We start from the raw sequence: 15,440 nt of genomic DNA, 5'->3' as shown, positions 1-15,440 counted from the left end.
TGTGTGCTGATGTGAAACTTCCAGGCCCCAAGCTGTTGGTTTGAAAAAGAGATACATGTTTAATGAAAAATTTCATTAATTGATAAATATATTGGGAAGCAATAGTATTGCTACTTCCTTACACAAGCCTCTTCAGGATGTTCTTGAGTTCATGCCACAAATAATTCTTACTACATGTTTTTGGACGTGGAAAACTTTAGCTTGGTTTGATGAGTTATTACAATATCTTATCCCAATTGACATTATAGAATGAAAGCAACCACAGTGTGCCAGCTTTTTCATTTTTATATCACCTATGTCTGACAGCATTTGTATTGAAAACAGAGATTTGTTTAGGCACTTTCAGGAGTTCTGTGGTATGCTCCTCCCTGTTGAATTTATTATCAAGCTGTAATCCCAAGAATTTAACACTGTCATCTTCTTTTAGGCATATAATGGCAGGAAACCTCTTACAAGTTCTAAACTGCATGTAATGTGTTTTTTCAAAGTTTAGTGACAAATAATTGTCTGGGAATAGTTTATTAATGTCCATGAAAATTTCATTAACTGATCTTTCTAGGACTATCCTTGATTTACTATTTATTATAGTGTTTGTGTCATACACAAACAAAACAAATGTGGCACCTCATAATGTTACAGATGAAAGGTCACAGATATACTCAAGAAAAAGTAGGAGCTCTAAGATGCAACCTTGTGGGGCACACTTGTAATTAGTTCCCAGTTCGATGACACCTAACGGCTTAATATATGTCTCTTTCCTAATGAGACCCACTGTTTCCTGTTAGAAACATAGGATTTGAACCATAGCATTTACTGTTATGCCATAATATTCTAATTTACTTAAAAGGATATTGTGATTTACACAGTCAAATGCCTTTGATAAATCAAAAATACACCAATTTACTATGTATGAATTACGTGCATTTTTGCTGTATGTGTAGATAATAGCCTTCTCAATATCAGAACCCTTTAGAGATTCAGTCTGTGACTTTGACAGTATATTATTTGTTATCGGGTAGTTAATATATATTACATTACTTACATCACATTAATACTTGTTCTGGAGATCATACATATGACATTTTGTAATGATGTGAAACATGTCAGTTTAACATAAGTTTTCTTTACGCAATATAATTAACTTTTGTACACAGTTACTACTTCATATCTAAAAATTCTTCTATTGAGTGAAGGAGTTGTCATTCAGAAATTCTTTTAATTTGTTTTTAAACGCTGGTAGGCTATTTGTCAGACTTTTAATGCTATTTGGCAAATGACCAAAGATTTTTGTTGTAGCATAATTCACCCCTTTCAGTGTCAAAGTCAGATTTAACCCAGGACAGTGAAGATCATCTTTCTTCTAGTGTTGCAGCAATGCACTTTGCTATTATTTTTGAATTGGGAGGGGTTATTAATAACAAATTTTGTAAGTGCATATATGTATTGTGAAGGTACTGTGAATATCCCAAGTTCCTTAAAGAAATGTCTGCTCCAGCTATTATTCTGATTACACACTTTTTTGCAATGATTACCTTTTCTCTTAATGATGAATTAAACCTAAATATGATGACATATGAAAGCAGAGAATGGAAACAGGCATAGTAGGCTGATTTACTGATATGTTTATCACCAAAATTTGCAATAACTCTAAAAGCATACATAGCCAAACCTAACCATTTCAACATATCGTCAATGTGTTTCTTTCAATTAAATTCATAAATGCACACACCCAGAAATTTTGAATACTCTGCCTTAGCAACAGACTTCTCTTAAAAATCAATATTTTTCAATAGTGTAACACCATTTACTGCAAAGAATTGTATGTACTGTGTTTTCTCAAAATTTAGTGAGAGTCCATTTACAGAGAACCACTTAATAATTTTCTGAAAGTCATTATTTACAATTTCCTCAGCTGATTCTTGTTTGTTCAGTGTGATTACTATATTCATATCATCAGCAAAAAGAACTAGCTTCACATCTTCACGAATATAGAGTGGCAAGTCAGTAATATATCTTAAGAACAGTGCAGAACCCAAGACTGAACCGTGTGGGACATGCATTCTTGATATCTCCCCAGTTAGAGGACTGCTAATTTTTGCAGACTGTCTGTACTGTTAAGTTCAACCTTCTGTATTTTTCCAGTTAAATGTGAATTAAACCATTTGTGCACTGTCCCACTCATACCACAATACTTAAGCTTATCTAGAAGAATTTCATGATTCACACAGTCCAAAGCCTTTGAGAGATCACAAAATATACCAATAGGTGATGTTTGATTATTCAGAGCATTTAATATTTGATCAGTTTTTCTGTTGAAAAGCCTTTCTGTTAACCAAACTGACAATTTGTTAGTTCTTTATTTTTACAAATCTGTGATGCTGCTCTTGAATACATTACTTCTTCAAGAATTCTGGATAAAGCTGTTAGAAGTGAGATTGGGTGGTAGTTGTTAGCATCAGACCTATCCTCCTTTTTATGCAATTGTTTAACAATAGCATATTTTAGTCTATCTGGAAAAATGCCCTGTTTCAGTGAGGTACTACATATGTGGCTGACAATCTTACTCATCTGTCGGGAACAAGCTTTTAGAACACTGTTGGAAATGCCATTGAGTAAATTTATTATTTTCATAATTTCAGTATGAGGGGTGGGTTGCATTTCAGTTTTCTCAAATTGCATAGGTATTGCCTCTTCCATATACTGCCTTGCATTTCCTAATAAATACTTGGTTTCTATTTTCTCTACAACACTTAAAAAATTATTATTAAAAATGTTTTCTATTTCTGACTTTTTGTTAACAAACTTTTCATTGAGTTCTTCCTGTGCTCTCGGATGTCCTGTTTCTCCTTTTTAATAAGTTTTCTTAATACAGTGCAGCAGTTTTGATAATGTTTCACTGTCACCGGATCATTACCCTTCTAGACATAAATACATTTCCTTTTTCTGTTTACAAGATATTTTTATGCCTTTAGTAAGCCACAGCTTTTTAGCTGGATCCTTACAATTATATTTCACTGTTTTCTTAGGTAAACTGTTTCAAACGTACTCACAAAGGTATCATGAAAGATGTTAAATTTTAAATTAGCATCAGGTTTCCTCCACACCTCATCCCAGTCTAACTATTGCAAGCTTTTCCTAAAATTTGCAACTGTTAAATCATTAATTGAATGCATTTTTTGGAGGACTGTTTTGTGTTACTGTATGGAACTGTGTCATATACTGTAACTAGCTGTCTATCAGGATCAGACAACTGTTCTTAACAGGAAAAGTTTTTATTTGATTAAATTTATCTTGGTCCACAAAAACATTATTTATCAGTTTTATCCTTTCCTGTACCACCTGAGTAGAAAAATCAATAATTGACATCAAATTAAAAGAACTAAATAATACTTCAAGGTCAAGATTTCTGCCAGAATCTTTCAGAAAATCTACAGTGAAATCCCCTCAAATAATAACTTGCTTCCCTCTGTCTGACAGATAGCACAACAAAGGTCCAAGTTTTTTAAAAGTAGCTGAAAATTTCCCTATGGGGACCTATACACATCTACAATTATAAAAGTACCATTATTTAGTTTAAGCTCACACACACACATGCGTCTATATGTTGCTCTACAGAAAATTTTTTAGTTTCTAAATTTTTCAGACTATGGTAAATTTTAACATATACGGGAACTACTCCTCTTTCCACGGTGTATCTACTTACATGTGCTGAAAGCTTATATCCATCTACATTTACCTTTCCATATTTGTGACTATATGATGTTTAGACAGGCATAGTACATCTATTCCATCCCCAGTTTCTAAATCTTCTAAACAAACAAGGCAATTGTTTATTATCTTTTCTGAAATTTTTGAGAATGCTGACAAAAGTGAAATTGGACAGGAATGTGATGGTATTTCTGCTATATTCTAGCCACACCAGGCCATCAATGGTGGTAATTACAACATTCAGAGATCAAGAATCTATCAAGACCAGAAAACAAGCCAGAATGACAACTGTGCATGTAATCAAGAGATCAGACAAGAAGAGATTCCTCTAATGATGCTAATGTGCAAGTGACTGAATATCCACACATCACACTGCTAAATTAGGAAACATACGACTGACTTGAGTCGGCAGCTGCCTCAGCTTGGTGCCTCAGAAACCAGAGACTCTCTGCAGTACACATGGCATGGGCATCTCCCATCTGTGGACATCATACCCATTTCACTGGATGTCAACATCATTGGTTCCATGTCCTCTGTTGCCATGGCATTATTGACATGGGCAGGTACCAAAATTTCGTTATCCCCTTTTTTAACTTCACCATATTTCTACCATTTGGGAAATGACCCACTGATAAATGACTGGTTACACACACAACTTAGTATGTTACTAAACTCAGAAGCACACTCTTTAATTAACTTTGTTGATATTTTATCATAACCTCTAGAATTTTTTATTATTTCAAAGATTTTTTGGTGCCCATTACTTATTCTGGTGTAGTGTGAATCATATTCATATTACTGAAGTTATGAAAGTTAGTGTTATGTTTAGCGAGTTACTTTACCTGATACTATATTTTCATTGTCATTGAAAGCAACAGTAGGAGGCAACTCATTAAAATTTTAGCAATGCAAGTGGAGTTGTTGTTCTTGACACATTGCAATTACATGTGACAAATAACAAAAAAGTAGGTAAAATGTAACCCTAATCTTCAAAACCTTAATTCTAAGGTTAACAATATTTAATTAGCCTAAGAACAATATGACCATACACCATACACCATAAACCTAATGGAAGAGATTTACCTTTGTCAGAGAAGACACTATAAATTGCACTTTGAAATCAAAATGTTCTGTGTACAACAGCTAATGATAAAAAATGGAAAGGAAGTGTTAAAAGGCAGTCAGTGAGTGTTTCAAGTTGCTCAAAGCTGTGGGTCACCAAAGAAGCAAACAGTAAGAAACAATGCACTTTCAAAGACACATTTATTAAGTGAGCTATAAGGCAAGACAGATTAAGAAGTTAAAACAGATGAAAGTTTTGAAAAAAAAAAGAATTTATGAAAAACAGGTACCAGCATCAGGAAGATCATGATTATGAATGAGTGAGTATCTACAGTGCGATTATCACAGACTGTGCACTTGTTTAATCTGAAAATGTTGTCAAGTAAGTTAATGACAAATTGTTCAAAAGAGCCATCTTGGTATTCAAACGAAGTGTTTCAGGAAAGCCATGAAAGATCTATATCTCAATGGCTGGACAGAATCTGCTCATCTCAGGTAGGTCACCAGTTTCTTAAACAATGTACTGCCTCATTTGGTAGGATGATCAAGGTGCTGGGTGGCAAGCCAAAAAACTGCTGATACTACTGTCTAATTTTTAATTTAAAAGGGCAAAAATAGAAACGGAATTCAGCATAACCGCAATATATAATACAGAACAGTCTGAGCTGGTGACACAAGACAATGCTGATAGTGGTGAAATATGTGTAAATGGTAAGATGAAATGCTCAAGTTAGCAAAAGAATCAGATCAGCAACAGATGATTAACTGTTGCTGAGTGGAGTACTTTTCATTGTAATAAGAAAACATCACCTCCTACCTTCCTCAACGTATAGGTAACCCTTCAGCTTCAATAAAAATGGCACTACAAAGTTATTAAAAAGTGAGGCTCTGTGATGACACATCACAAGTTGCATCTGTTTAAGTTTACTCTTGCCCACCACTGGCGAGAATTTCTTCTATTCCTACAATCACTTTTGTCACAGCTGTTGATAAGTTACCATTAAGAGACATTGCAGTAGTAGAGAAAAGAGCAGTAGTTTAATGGGTTGTAAAATATTTTTGTGGGCTGACAGGTGATCAATGCTTCAACAAGATATCTCCAGTTCTTTGGTAAGACTGTCTGCATCAATCTCACAAATTCATTTAATTCACTGCTTCACAGAAGAACTTCCAGTCTTGGTGACACTTCCTACTAGAGTCAGTTTTAATCATGATCAATGAAACGTAAGTTGTTGCAGTTTGAAAACGGTGAAGGACGACTGATGTGTGTGATACGAGGTATGACTGGAAAGTTTTAAGAATGGATTCGCTACTGCTTACTGGTTTGGCGGGCAGGTACACAGAGGGTGAGGAGTGAGTCATTGCCTTGTCCTTGAAACCCTATGACAGGAAACTTCATTTTCTTTATTCAGTGCATTGTGCCAGCTGGTTGAGTGCAGGTCTGTTAGGGCTTGTTGCCAGATTCTGTCTGCATGAAAATGGACGTAAAAATGAAGCAACAAATTTGTGTGAAATTTTGTTTTAAAACCAGGAAATCAGTTTCTGAGACTTATGAACTATCAAAAACAGCTTTTGGAGATAATTGTATGAGCCAGTCAAATGTTTTTGTCTGGTTCAACAGATTTAAAAATGGCCATGAATCATTTGAAGATGAACCACAGTCCAGCTATCCCTCAAAAATGAATAAAAAGGTTGTGAAAGATCGCGACTTAGTGTGCTCTGATCATAGATTTACAATTAGGGAGATGGTTGATGAACTTAATTTAAGTTTCTGTGCAGTTTAGTCAATTTTAACTGAAGATATGAACATGCATCAAGTGTCCACAAAATTCATTCCAAAAGTGTTGTCAAGTGACCAGAGACAATAAAGACTTGAAGTGTGCCAAGAAATGATTAATTGGACTATTAATGGCTCAGATTTGTTAAATGGGGTAATTACAGGTGATGAATAATGGATATATGTATATGATCCTGAAACCAAAGTGCAGTCTTTGCAGTGGAAGACTCCAGGTTCACCAAGACCGATAAAAGCATGGCAAAGTCGGTCAAAGGTGAAGACAATGTTGATGATTTTTTTCGATTTTACTGGTATTAAGCATCATGAATTTACTCCTGGAGGACAGACAATTAACCAAGAATACTACAAATGCGTCCTTGAGTGTTTGCACAAAAAGGTGCAGAAGAAAAGGCCTGCATTGTGGAAAGACAGGAGTTGGGTGCTACACCATGACAATGCTCCAGCTCATCGTGCCTTCTCCATCATTGAATTTTTGACCAATTTCAAAATTCCTGTGCTTCCACAACCACCATATTCCCCTGATTTGGCCCCTGCAGACTTCTACCTGTTTCCTAAACTGAAATTTTCACTTAAAGGGAAGCAATTTGACTCGACTGAAGACATCCAGGCAAATCCAGAGAGTGTTCTTAAGACACTTAGAAAAAAAAATTCCAGGAATGTTTCCAAAAGTGGAAACACTGTTGGAGTCAGTGTGTTCGGTGAGAAGGGGACTATTTTGAAGAAATGCATCACAGTAGCATGTAAGTACCTCCATTGTACAATTACAAGCCCATTCTTAAAACTTTCTAATCATACCTCATACAACTAGATAGGTGAATTCACAGGACTGTCTGTACCTGTAGTACATGTTGTAGTAGCTCATGGATGTAAGTAGGGACACTACAGCAAATGTAGTGCACACTGACATACAAACAGCATGCCTGCAACTACCCAAGATGACCACTACCAACCACCATCACCGGGTCCAATGTGCATATGCAGCACAACACCAGTGACTCCTGATGGGATAGCATCTTTATAAAGGCATGCACGGGCCTCTGAACCCTCAGTTGTTAAATGTGTTCGAGACCTGTAAACTACTTTCATTGTATTCTTGTTAAAGTCACTCAGTGACCAAATAAGTTGTATCTGATTTACAGCCATGTGTTTGCTTGTGTTCCTAATTAGAACACGAGTGGAACATCAAGAGTCAAATTTTCATGTTTTGGATTCTGTGGTTTTTCTGCCATTTGGCTCTTACATGGAGCCTTTACTCCAGTCACTACTGCAACAACAGCAGGTGCATATGGCTGTGTTGGAACTGTTGTTGGCTATGTTGACCTGGTCTCAGCTGCCGGTTGTTCACCCGCTGATACTTCCCAGCCATGATGAATCTGTGGAACACTAGGATGCTTATGAGAAGCAGCTTTGACAACATTTTGTGACATTCCAGGTGGTTGACATGGAGGTCAGTAAGGCTCTTTTCTTATCAAGGATACCTCTTCATACATATTACATTCTGTGCCAGTTAGAACCAGTGTCACTTTCTTTTGACACATTGTGTCATTGCTGTTGTATCACCACAAGCGTACGTATGTGGTCACTGCGCACATTCAGTTCTACCAGTGTTACAAAACAGCTACTGCAGTTGTTCCGAGACCGAGCTTCTCAGTGTCAATCACAAGTGTTGTTTTATCACAGTTAAGTCTCAGGAGTCTTATGGAGACACCCTGGTCAGAGACACAGTCCCATAGATAGGCAGGTGTGTTAATGTGCCTTATGTTAAAAGAGGTTTGAAGTACTGCACAGTTGTTTGAGGTCCCCTGCACCACTGGCTGCCAATTAGAGGCCACTGTTGACAGAATGCAGTCCCAGTGCATGGAGCCTAGAGTGCTGGGGAGAAGAAGAGACAGCACCAATACAAACAAGCCAACTGGCCCACCACAGACACATACACCATCAGTGGTAGGAATAGCAAATGCTACTTTTTTCATGCACCCTTTGTTTCATACAGCATAAGCAGGCAGCCTTCAACAGACAATACTCATCTTGTTACATTGTCGCATTTGCTGTTGTCTGGAGCCCAGAAGAAACTATTCATTGAAGTGCGGGTGATGGAAAAGCCATTAGTTCTACAAGTTGACACAGGGGCTGCCATGTTCCTACTTAACTCATAGACTTATACCAGACTAGGGTTCCCACCACTGGCATGCACTGAGTGTCAAATGGTAAGCAACAACAAACAGCAGATTGCTAGTCTCATTCACTTCATGGCCGAGACAGTTTACAAGTCACTTATCCATTCCAATACATACTTGGTGTTTAATGTGTGAGCACAAAAGTTTGTTTGGGTTAGATGCCCCTGTTACTTTTGGATTTTTTATTGCAGATGTGGTGCATCTGTTGTCAGATGACGTACCGTATCACAAAATAGGATTCCTTTTGTTCTGGGTTGTCAGATCTGTTTACCCGAGGATTATGTCACACAAAAAATTTCATGGGACACATCACCCTCAAGTCCTCCACCTGCCACCACTTTTTTGGGGCATGGGCAGTGCCAGTAGCTTTACTCAACCGGGTGAAGACTGAGCTGCACTGGAAGAGATTACACCAATTTCCTCAGGTGAACAAACTACCGCTCAGTGAGCGTAAAGATGCCATCTTGTGAGCTTTGGCTCTGTGATGACATCAATGTCACTAATAATGCACAGGCAATTGTAGCAAAGCAAGCTGGGACCCATTCCCACTTTTTATGTTATTTGCCCATGTAAGTGATAATTTTTTGGTTTTCTTATTTATAATTAGTGTTAGTGACAGATGTGGTATAAGATGAAGCTGTCATTCTGTAATTCCAAGTATAACACCAGGCACAACTTTGTTAAATTACATTAATCAGATTAATTTCCTAATTAATTTGAACCATTTCAAGTAATTAGTTTCCTAAAGCTCAGTTCAGTTAACTAACAGTAATTATTTCCTATTCCAGTCACACTGTTGACATGTAAAGAGACGTAATTGATATATTACTCATAAATTTAGGAAAATAACCCACAGGAATCCTTAAAGTATTCATGTAGCTTTCTCACATTCATTTGCGCATGCGCATTCAAGTAACTTCCCTTGTCTTGCGCATGTGCATAGGTAGCGGGTCAGGCTTGTACGTGAGCGACCATTTGTAGCTGCAGTTTATGGCGGGTCATGGTCCATCAAACATAGGCCGGTGTGAGGTGGAGCGTACACCATTAAGTTAAGTAGTGATTTTGACTTTGTACATATGTACTGTTTGTGTTTTCCTTTTCTTTTTCGTTTATAAATGTATAGCTACTGTGTTCTTTTAATCATTGACAAAGGTCTTCTTAGGCATTTGTGGGTTTTATTGTTGTTCTGAACATGGTGTAGTTATCTACGCCGAAACCTGGGTTAACACTTAACACTAGGTGCTTTTTTCGCAATCGAGGCGGTTTTTAGTTTTTTTAAATATAATTTCCAAAATATGGTAGGAACATCACCACTTAATTAGTTTCCAGGCAATGACAGATTTATTGGTATTGTTTATTTAGCTATTTTTGCAGTTTTCATCATCAAGAAGGCTTATTTCAGTCGAAACTCTTATTGTAACATAAATTGCAGACCAAAACCAATTTTCCTGCACTATTCAATTAATTTGAGATGTAACATTCTAATTGTAAATTATCAAAATTACATATTTACCAATTTGAAACTTTAGTAGGTATTTTTACAAAGTTATATAATTACTGTGCCTGAAACCATTTACAGGGCAGTCTGTTCCGAGATTTTGAGAGTTGAAATGGTTTTGGGATTATTGCTGTATACCTTGTATTTAATATAGCCCCACAAAAAGGAGTCACATGTGTTCAGTTCCAGAGAATATGGCGACCAATTGAAACCCATGCCAATGGCCTCTGGGTACCCCAGAGCCAGAATGTGGTCCACTAAGTGCTCCTCCAGGACATCAAACCCTCTCCTGCTTTGATGGGGTCGAGCTCCATCTTTCATTAACCACATCTTGTTGAAATCTAGGTCAATTTGCATAATGGGGATAAAATCATTTTCCAAAAGCTTCACGTACCGCTTGGTAGTCACCATCTCATCAAGGAATATCGCACCGATTATTCTGTAACTGGACATTGCACACCACACAGTTTCCCATTGAGGGTGAAGAGACTTCTCGATTGTGAAATGTGGATCCTCAGTCCCTCAAATAATGTGAAATGGACATGAAACTATCCTTCCTTGAAATGTGTACAATGGGAAAGCTTGCTAATGAAGATTGAAATGAAATATGTAATGAACTGGAAAACGATTTTCCTTCCTTAACAGTATTATAGTGTTTTTTGTATGCTACATAAATTTCTTTAGAGGGAAATTTTTTCTGATGACATGTTTTTCAGATGCAAAGTATGATTTTTTTATGGGACTATATAATATTCAATCTGTATATCTTATACTGAGGTCTTAAGGGAAGATCTGAGAACCAGATTAATGTCAAATGTATATGTTGTATTTTTATAAAAAAGGTTATCTAAATATGTATCATACTTTGTGTAAGCTTATGTATATTCTTCATGCTTTGTGTTTGATCATTGAATTTCCCAGTTAGCTATTTTCAAAATCTATCTGGTCAGTTGAAAAAAATGGTTCAAATGGCTCTGAGCACTATGGGACTTAACATCTGAGGTCATCAGTCCCCTAGAACGTAGAACTACTTAAACCTAACTAACCTAAGGACATCACACACATCCATGCCCGAGGCAGGATTAGAACCAGCGACTGTAGCAGCCGCGCAGATCTGGACTGAAGCACGTAGAACCGCTCGGCCACCATGGCTGGCTGGTCAGTTCAATGAGGGGGTCATGTAGCAAAGCAAGCTGGGACCCATTCCCATTTTGTTTTGTTATTTGCCTCCTTAAATGATGAATTTTTCCTACCTTAATTATCATTAGTCTTAGTGAGAGATGTGCCATAGGATAAAGCTGTAATTCTGTTATTCTGAGTACAAGACCAGGCACAACTTTGCTAAATTACATTAGTCAGAATAAATTCCTGATTGATATGAACCATTTCAAGTAATTAGTTTTGCCACAGTTCATTTCAGTTACCTAACAGTAATTATTTCCTATTCCAGTCACATTGTGACATGTAAAGAGATGTAATTACTATATTACTGATAAATTTAGGAAAATAACCTAAAGAAATCCTTAAAAGTACTCATGTAGCTGATTCCCAAAACATGTTAGGAACAGCATCACTTAATTAGTTTCCAGGAAATTAACAGTTTTATGTATGATATTATTTATTTAGCTGTTTTTGCAGTTTTCATCATCAAGAAGGCTTATTTCAGTATAAACTCTTATTGTAACATAATGTTCGGAACAAAACCAATTTTCCTGCACTATCCAATAAATTTGAGATGTAAGATTCTAATTGCAGATTATAAAAATTATTTATTTGACAATGTGAAACTTTATTAGATATTTTTGCAAAGCTATATAAGCATTGTGCCTGAAGCCATTTACAGGGCACTCTGTTCCAAGATTTTGAGAGTGGAACTCGTGTTGGTCATAACAGCAATAATGTAATGGTGGAATGATGTGGTGTTGTGAATAAGTAAACAGACAGTGAAGTAGAACAGTTAACAATGACTGTTGAGTGACTATAATATAAAAGTGCTGTACGTATCATTCATCGGAGTGAGACTGTTGCAGGTTTGTTAGATTACACTGCAGAGTGACTAATGTTGTATAATTACAAGGTGCAGTAGGTGCACACCTGGTAAATGAGACTTAGTTACATAATTAATACATGGACTGGCCATAACTGATTCAGTGATAGGTGTCTGTTGTTCATGGAAGTAAACCAGTGAAACCAAATATGTGTGTGTGTGTGTGAACCACATCATTGGATGTAGATGTGCTCTATCCACCGACATTTACAGCCAATTTTTCACCGTGATCACTGCCACCAAGGAACTACAAGCTGATTTATGACTAGGTATGTCACACAGTCATAGGCACTCACCCCTTACCACACCTGGAGTAGTTGCTCACAAATTTACCTGTGGATCAATTCTTTTTAAAAACTGACTTTGTCGAAGTCTACCTTCACATTCCCTTGGACGTGGCATCAAAACATGTGCTTGTGGTTAACATGCCTTTTGGCCTCTATCAGTATCAACAGCTGATGTTTGTGATCACTAGTGCACCTGCCATCTTTTAAAATTTTTAGACCAGGTGACGATGATTGTACATCTCTGCATTAACTATCTTGATGACAATGTCACAAAGGGTGCTACCTCAAAGGATCACCTGTGTAACCTCTATTCTTTTTTTACTATTCTACAGACTGTTCTACAGATTTCTATTGTTTTATTTCAGTCATGAAATTTTCTAGCGGGGTGTGTCCAATGGAATAACATGTCACCATCATTATGGCTTTGCCTCATCTGTCTAATCTGCAAGAACTTTAGGCATTCCTCAACAAAGTGGTGTGCAATCACAAGTTTATTCCCATAGCAGCTACTATCATACACCCCTTCCATGTGTTGCTTCGGAAAAGTACTCCTTTCGTTTATATGCAGCTTGTGATCATGCTTTGTGCAGCTCTGCAATGTGTTTTGTAACATTTCAAAATGGCAAGAATCTGGTCCTGGTCACAGGCACATCACAGTATGGAGGTGGTCCTAGTCCATTTCATTCAGATGGCTTTAAACAGCCTATTGCCTTCGCATTGAAAACAGTCATTTCAGTTCAGCAGTACTGTTATCAGGTGCAAAAAAAAAAGCTCTTGCTGTCTATGCCTTAAAAAAATTCATGTGGTATTATATGGTGCAAAATTTCATTTAATTAATGAGGGTTGGGGTTGGGTTGTTTGGGGGGAAGAGACCAAACAGTGAGGTCATCGGTCTCATCGGATTAGGGAAGGATGGGAAAGGAAGTCGGCCATGCCCTTTCAAAGGAACCATCCCGGCATTTGCCTGGACCCATTTAAGGAAATCACGGAAAACCTAAATCAGGATGGCCGGATGCGGGATTGAACCGTCATCCTCCCAAATGTGAGTCCAGTGTGCCAACTCGCTCGGTATTTAATTAATGACCATAAGCCCTTGGTTTCCCCATTTTTCCCTCTTTACCAGACAAAGCCACTGATCATCTTCAGTGTTGGGCTCTATTTTTATCCCAGTACAATTATGAGAGCCATTTTTGTCCCAAATTGCAGCATGCAAATGTGTATGCTCTGTCCCTGCTCTCCATAGGCCTGACCCCTTGTTTGATAGGAGGAACTGCTTTGTTTGCAACTGGATATGGAAGCAAGGCACATGGTGGATGGCTTCCCCATCACCAGTTCCTGTACTGCCTCTGCTGTGATGTAGGATCCAATGCTCCAGCAGGTCATATGCATGATATAACATGGGTGACCCAACCATCCACCGGGCTGTGCATTGTGTGTCCTCTCGGATGGTGTTATTCTCCTATCGATGGAAGAGTTTACTCCCTGTGTCATAGTTCCTGTGGCTCTGCAGTTGGAGGTCCTTCACTTATCACATCACGGTCACTGGGGGACCTCTCACACAAAACTGTTGGTGTGTCACCATATGTTTTGACTGGACATCGATTGGGAGGTAGAACACCTTGTTTTGGCCTGTCACAAGTGTTAGTCAACAGACGGCACCGAGCATTGTTTTTTCACCATGGCCAGCCCGTACACAGCCTTGGGAAAGAGTACTTGTTGATTTCGCTAGCCCTTTTGAAGACTCTTTCTGGTTATTGCCAATTGATGCTTTTTCTCATATTCGTTATGTCGTTCTTCATAGAAGGCTTGCCTTGCACACTCGTTTCAGACAATGGTCCTCAATTCATGGCACAGTCTTTCAAGGACTTTATTACACACAATGGCATTCATCATGTCATAGCATCTCCTTTTCATCTGCAGTCAAATGGCAAGGCAGAATGCTATGCCTGAACATTTGAAATGCAGATGCACAAGTACGTAGATTTCCTGGGTGAGGAAGCTCTCACATTTTTTTAAGCTCTTACAGAATGACACAAATTGGGGCCAAGAGTCTTTCTGAACTCCTGCATGGCCATCAGCAGCAGATGCTGCTCAATATCTTGCTGTTGGACAGCACTCTCACCAGATTCTGGCAATTGTCCACAGCCAGCACAGTCACCGCATCTTCACGGTTCACACTGCAGATTGACTCGTGGCATGCCTTTGGAATCGGTTGTGTCCCGGGATGCATGCAGGCTCCCATCCCCCCTCATTCTTCATTGGCCCTGGCTGTTCCGGGGGTCAAGCATGCCTGGTCGTACCCACCAATCCCAGCAATTGGGGCTTTGTCAGCACTGACAACAGGTTTCCTTCCTACAGCCAGTACTGCCACCTCTCACTGAGGTGGGCAGGCACTACTGTCAGTGGGGGCAGAAACCGGACCTCCACTGCCAGAGCCTGTCCTCTTCAGTCTGCCATCATTGCTGTCTATTCCGGCACCTCCCCTCATAGACTCTGACTTCCAGATGATTCCTGAACCTGACCTCCATTCACCAGTCCTGTTCGCCAGTCACCCTACGGTCCACAGGCAGTGTGGATGCTCTCACCCCACTAACTTCTACCTGTAGACCCTGGTTCAGGTGGATCACGAACTTCTCAAGCCTTTAGCTGCTGCCCCTGACACGACTGCAAACACCATTGACGTCTCTTCAGTCACACCACCATGTACGGTACGGCAACGCCTGGCGTCCCCACCCCCCAAGGAAGGAAGGAAGGAAGGAAGGGGGAGTGTAGTAACTCGCTAGTTACAACAGCTACGGCCCACAGTGGACATAAGTTGGGCCAATACACTATGGTGGCAAGTGTAGTGCACATTGACACTCCA

At 38.6% G+C, this 15,440-nt stretch overlaps 1 protein-coding gene across 1 annotated transcript in view; it reads right to left on the bottom strand.

Moving 5' to 3' along the window:
- The window catches only part of LOC124554754 (serine-rich adhesin for platelets-like), a 482,463-nt gene that overhangs the window by 13,596 nt on the left and 453,427 nt on the right, over nt 1–15,440 (bottom strand). The gene's annotated exons all lie outside the window — the stretch shown is intronic.

The sequence above is a fragment of the Schistocerca americana genome, chromosome X (assembly GCF_021461395.2).
Source record: "Schistocerca americana isolate TAMUIC-IGC-003095 chromosome X, iqSchAmer2.1, whole genome shotgun sequence".
Classification (NCBI taxonomy): Eukaryota; Metazoa; Arthropoda; class Insecta; order Orthoptera; family Acrididae; genus Schistocerca; species Schistocerca americana.
The sequence above is the reverse complement of the archived record's forward strand: the minus strand, read 5'-3'. Positions and strand labels throughout refer to the sequence as shown.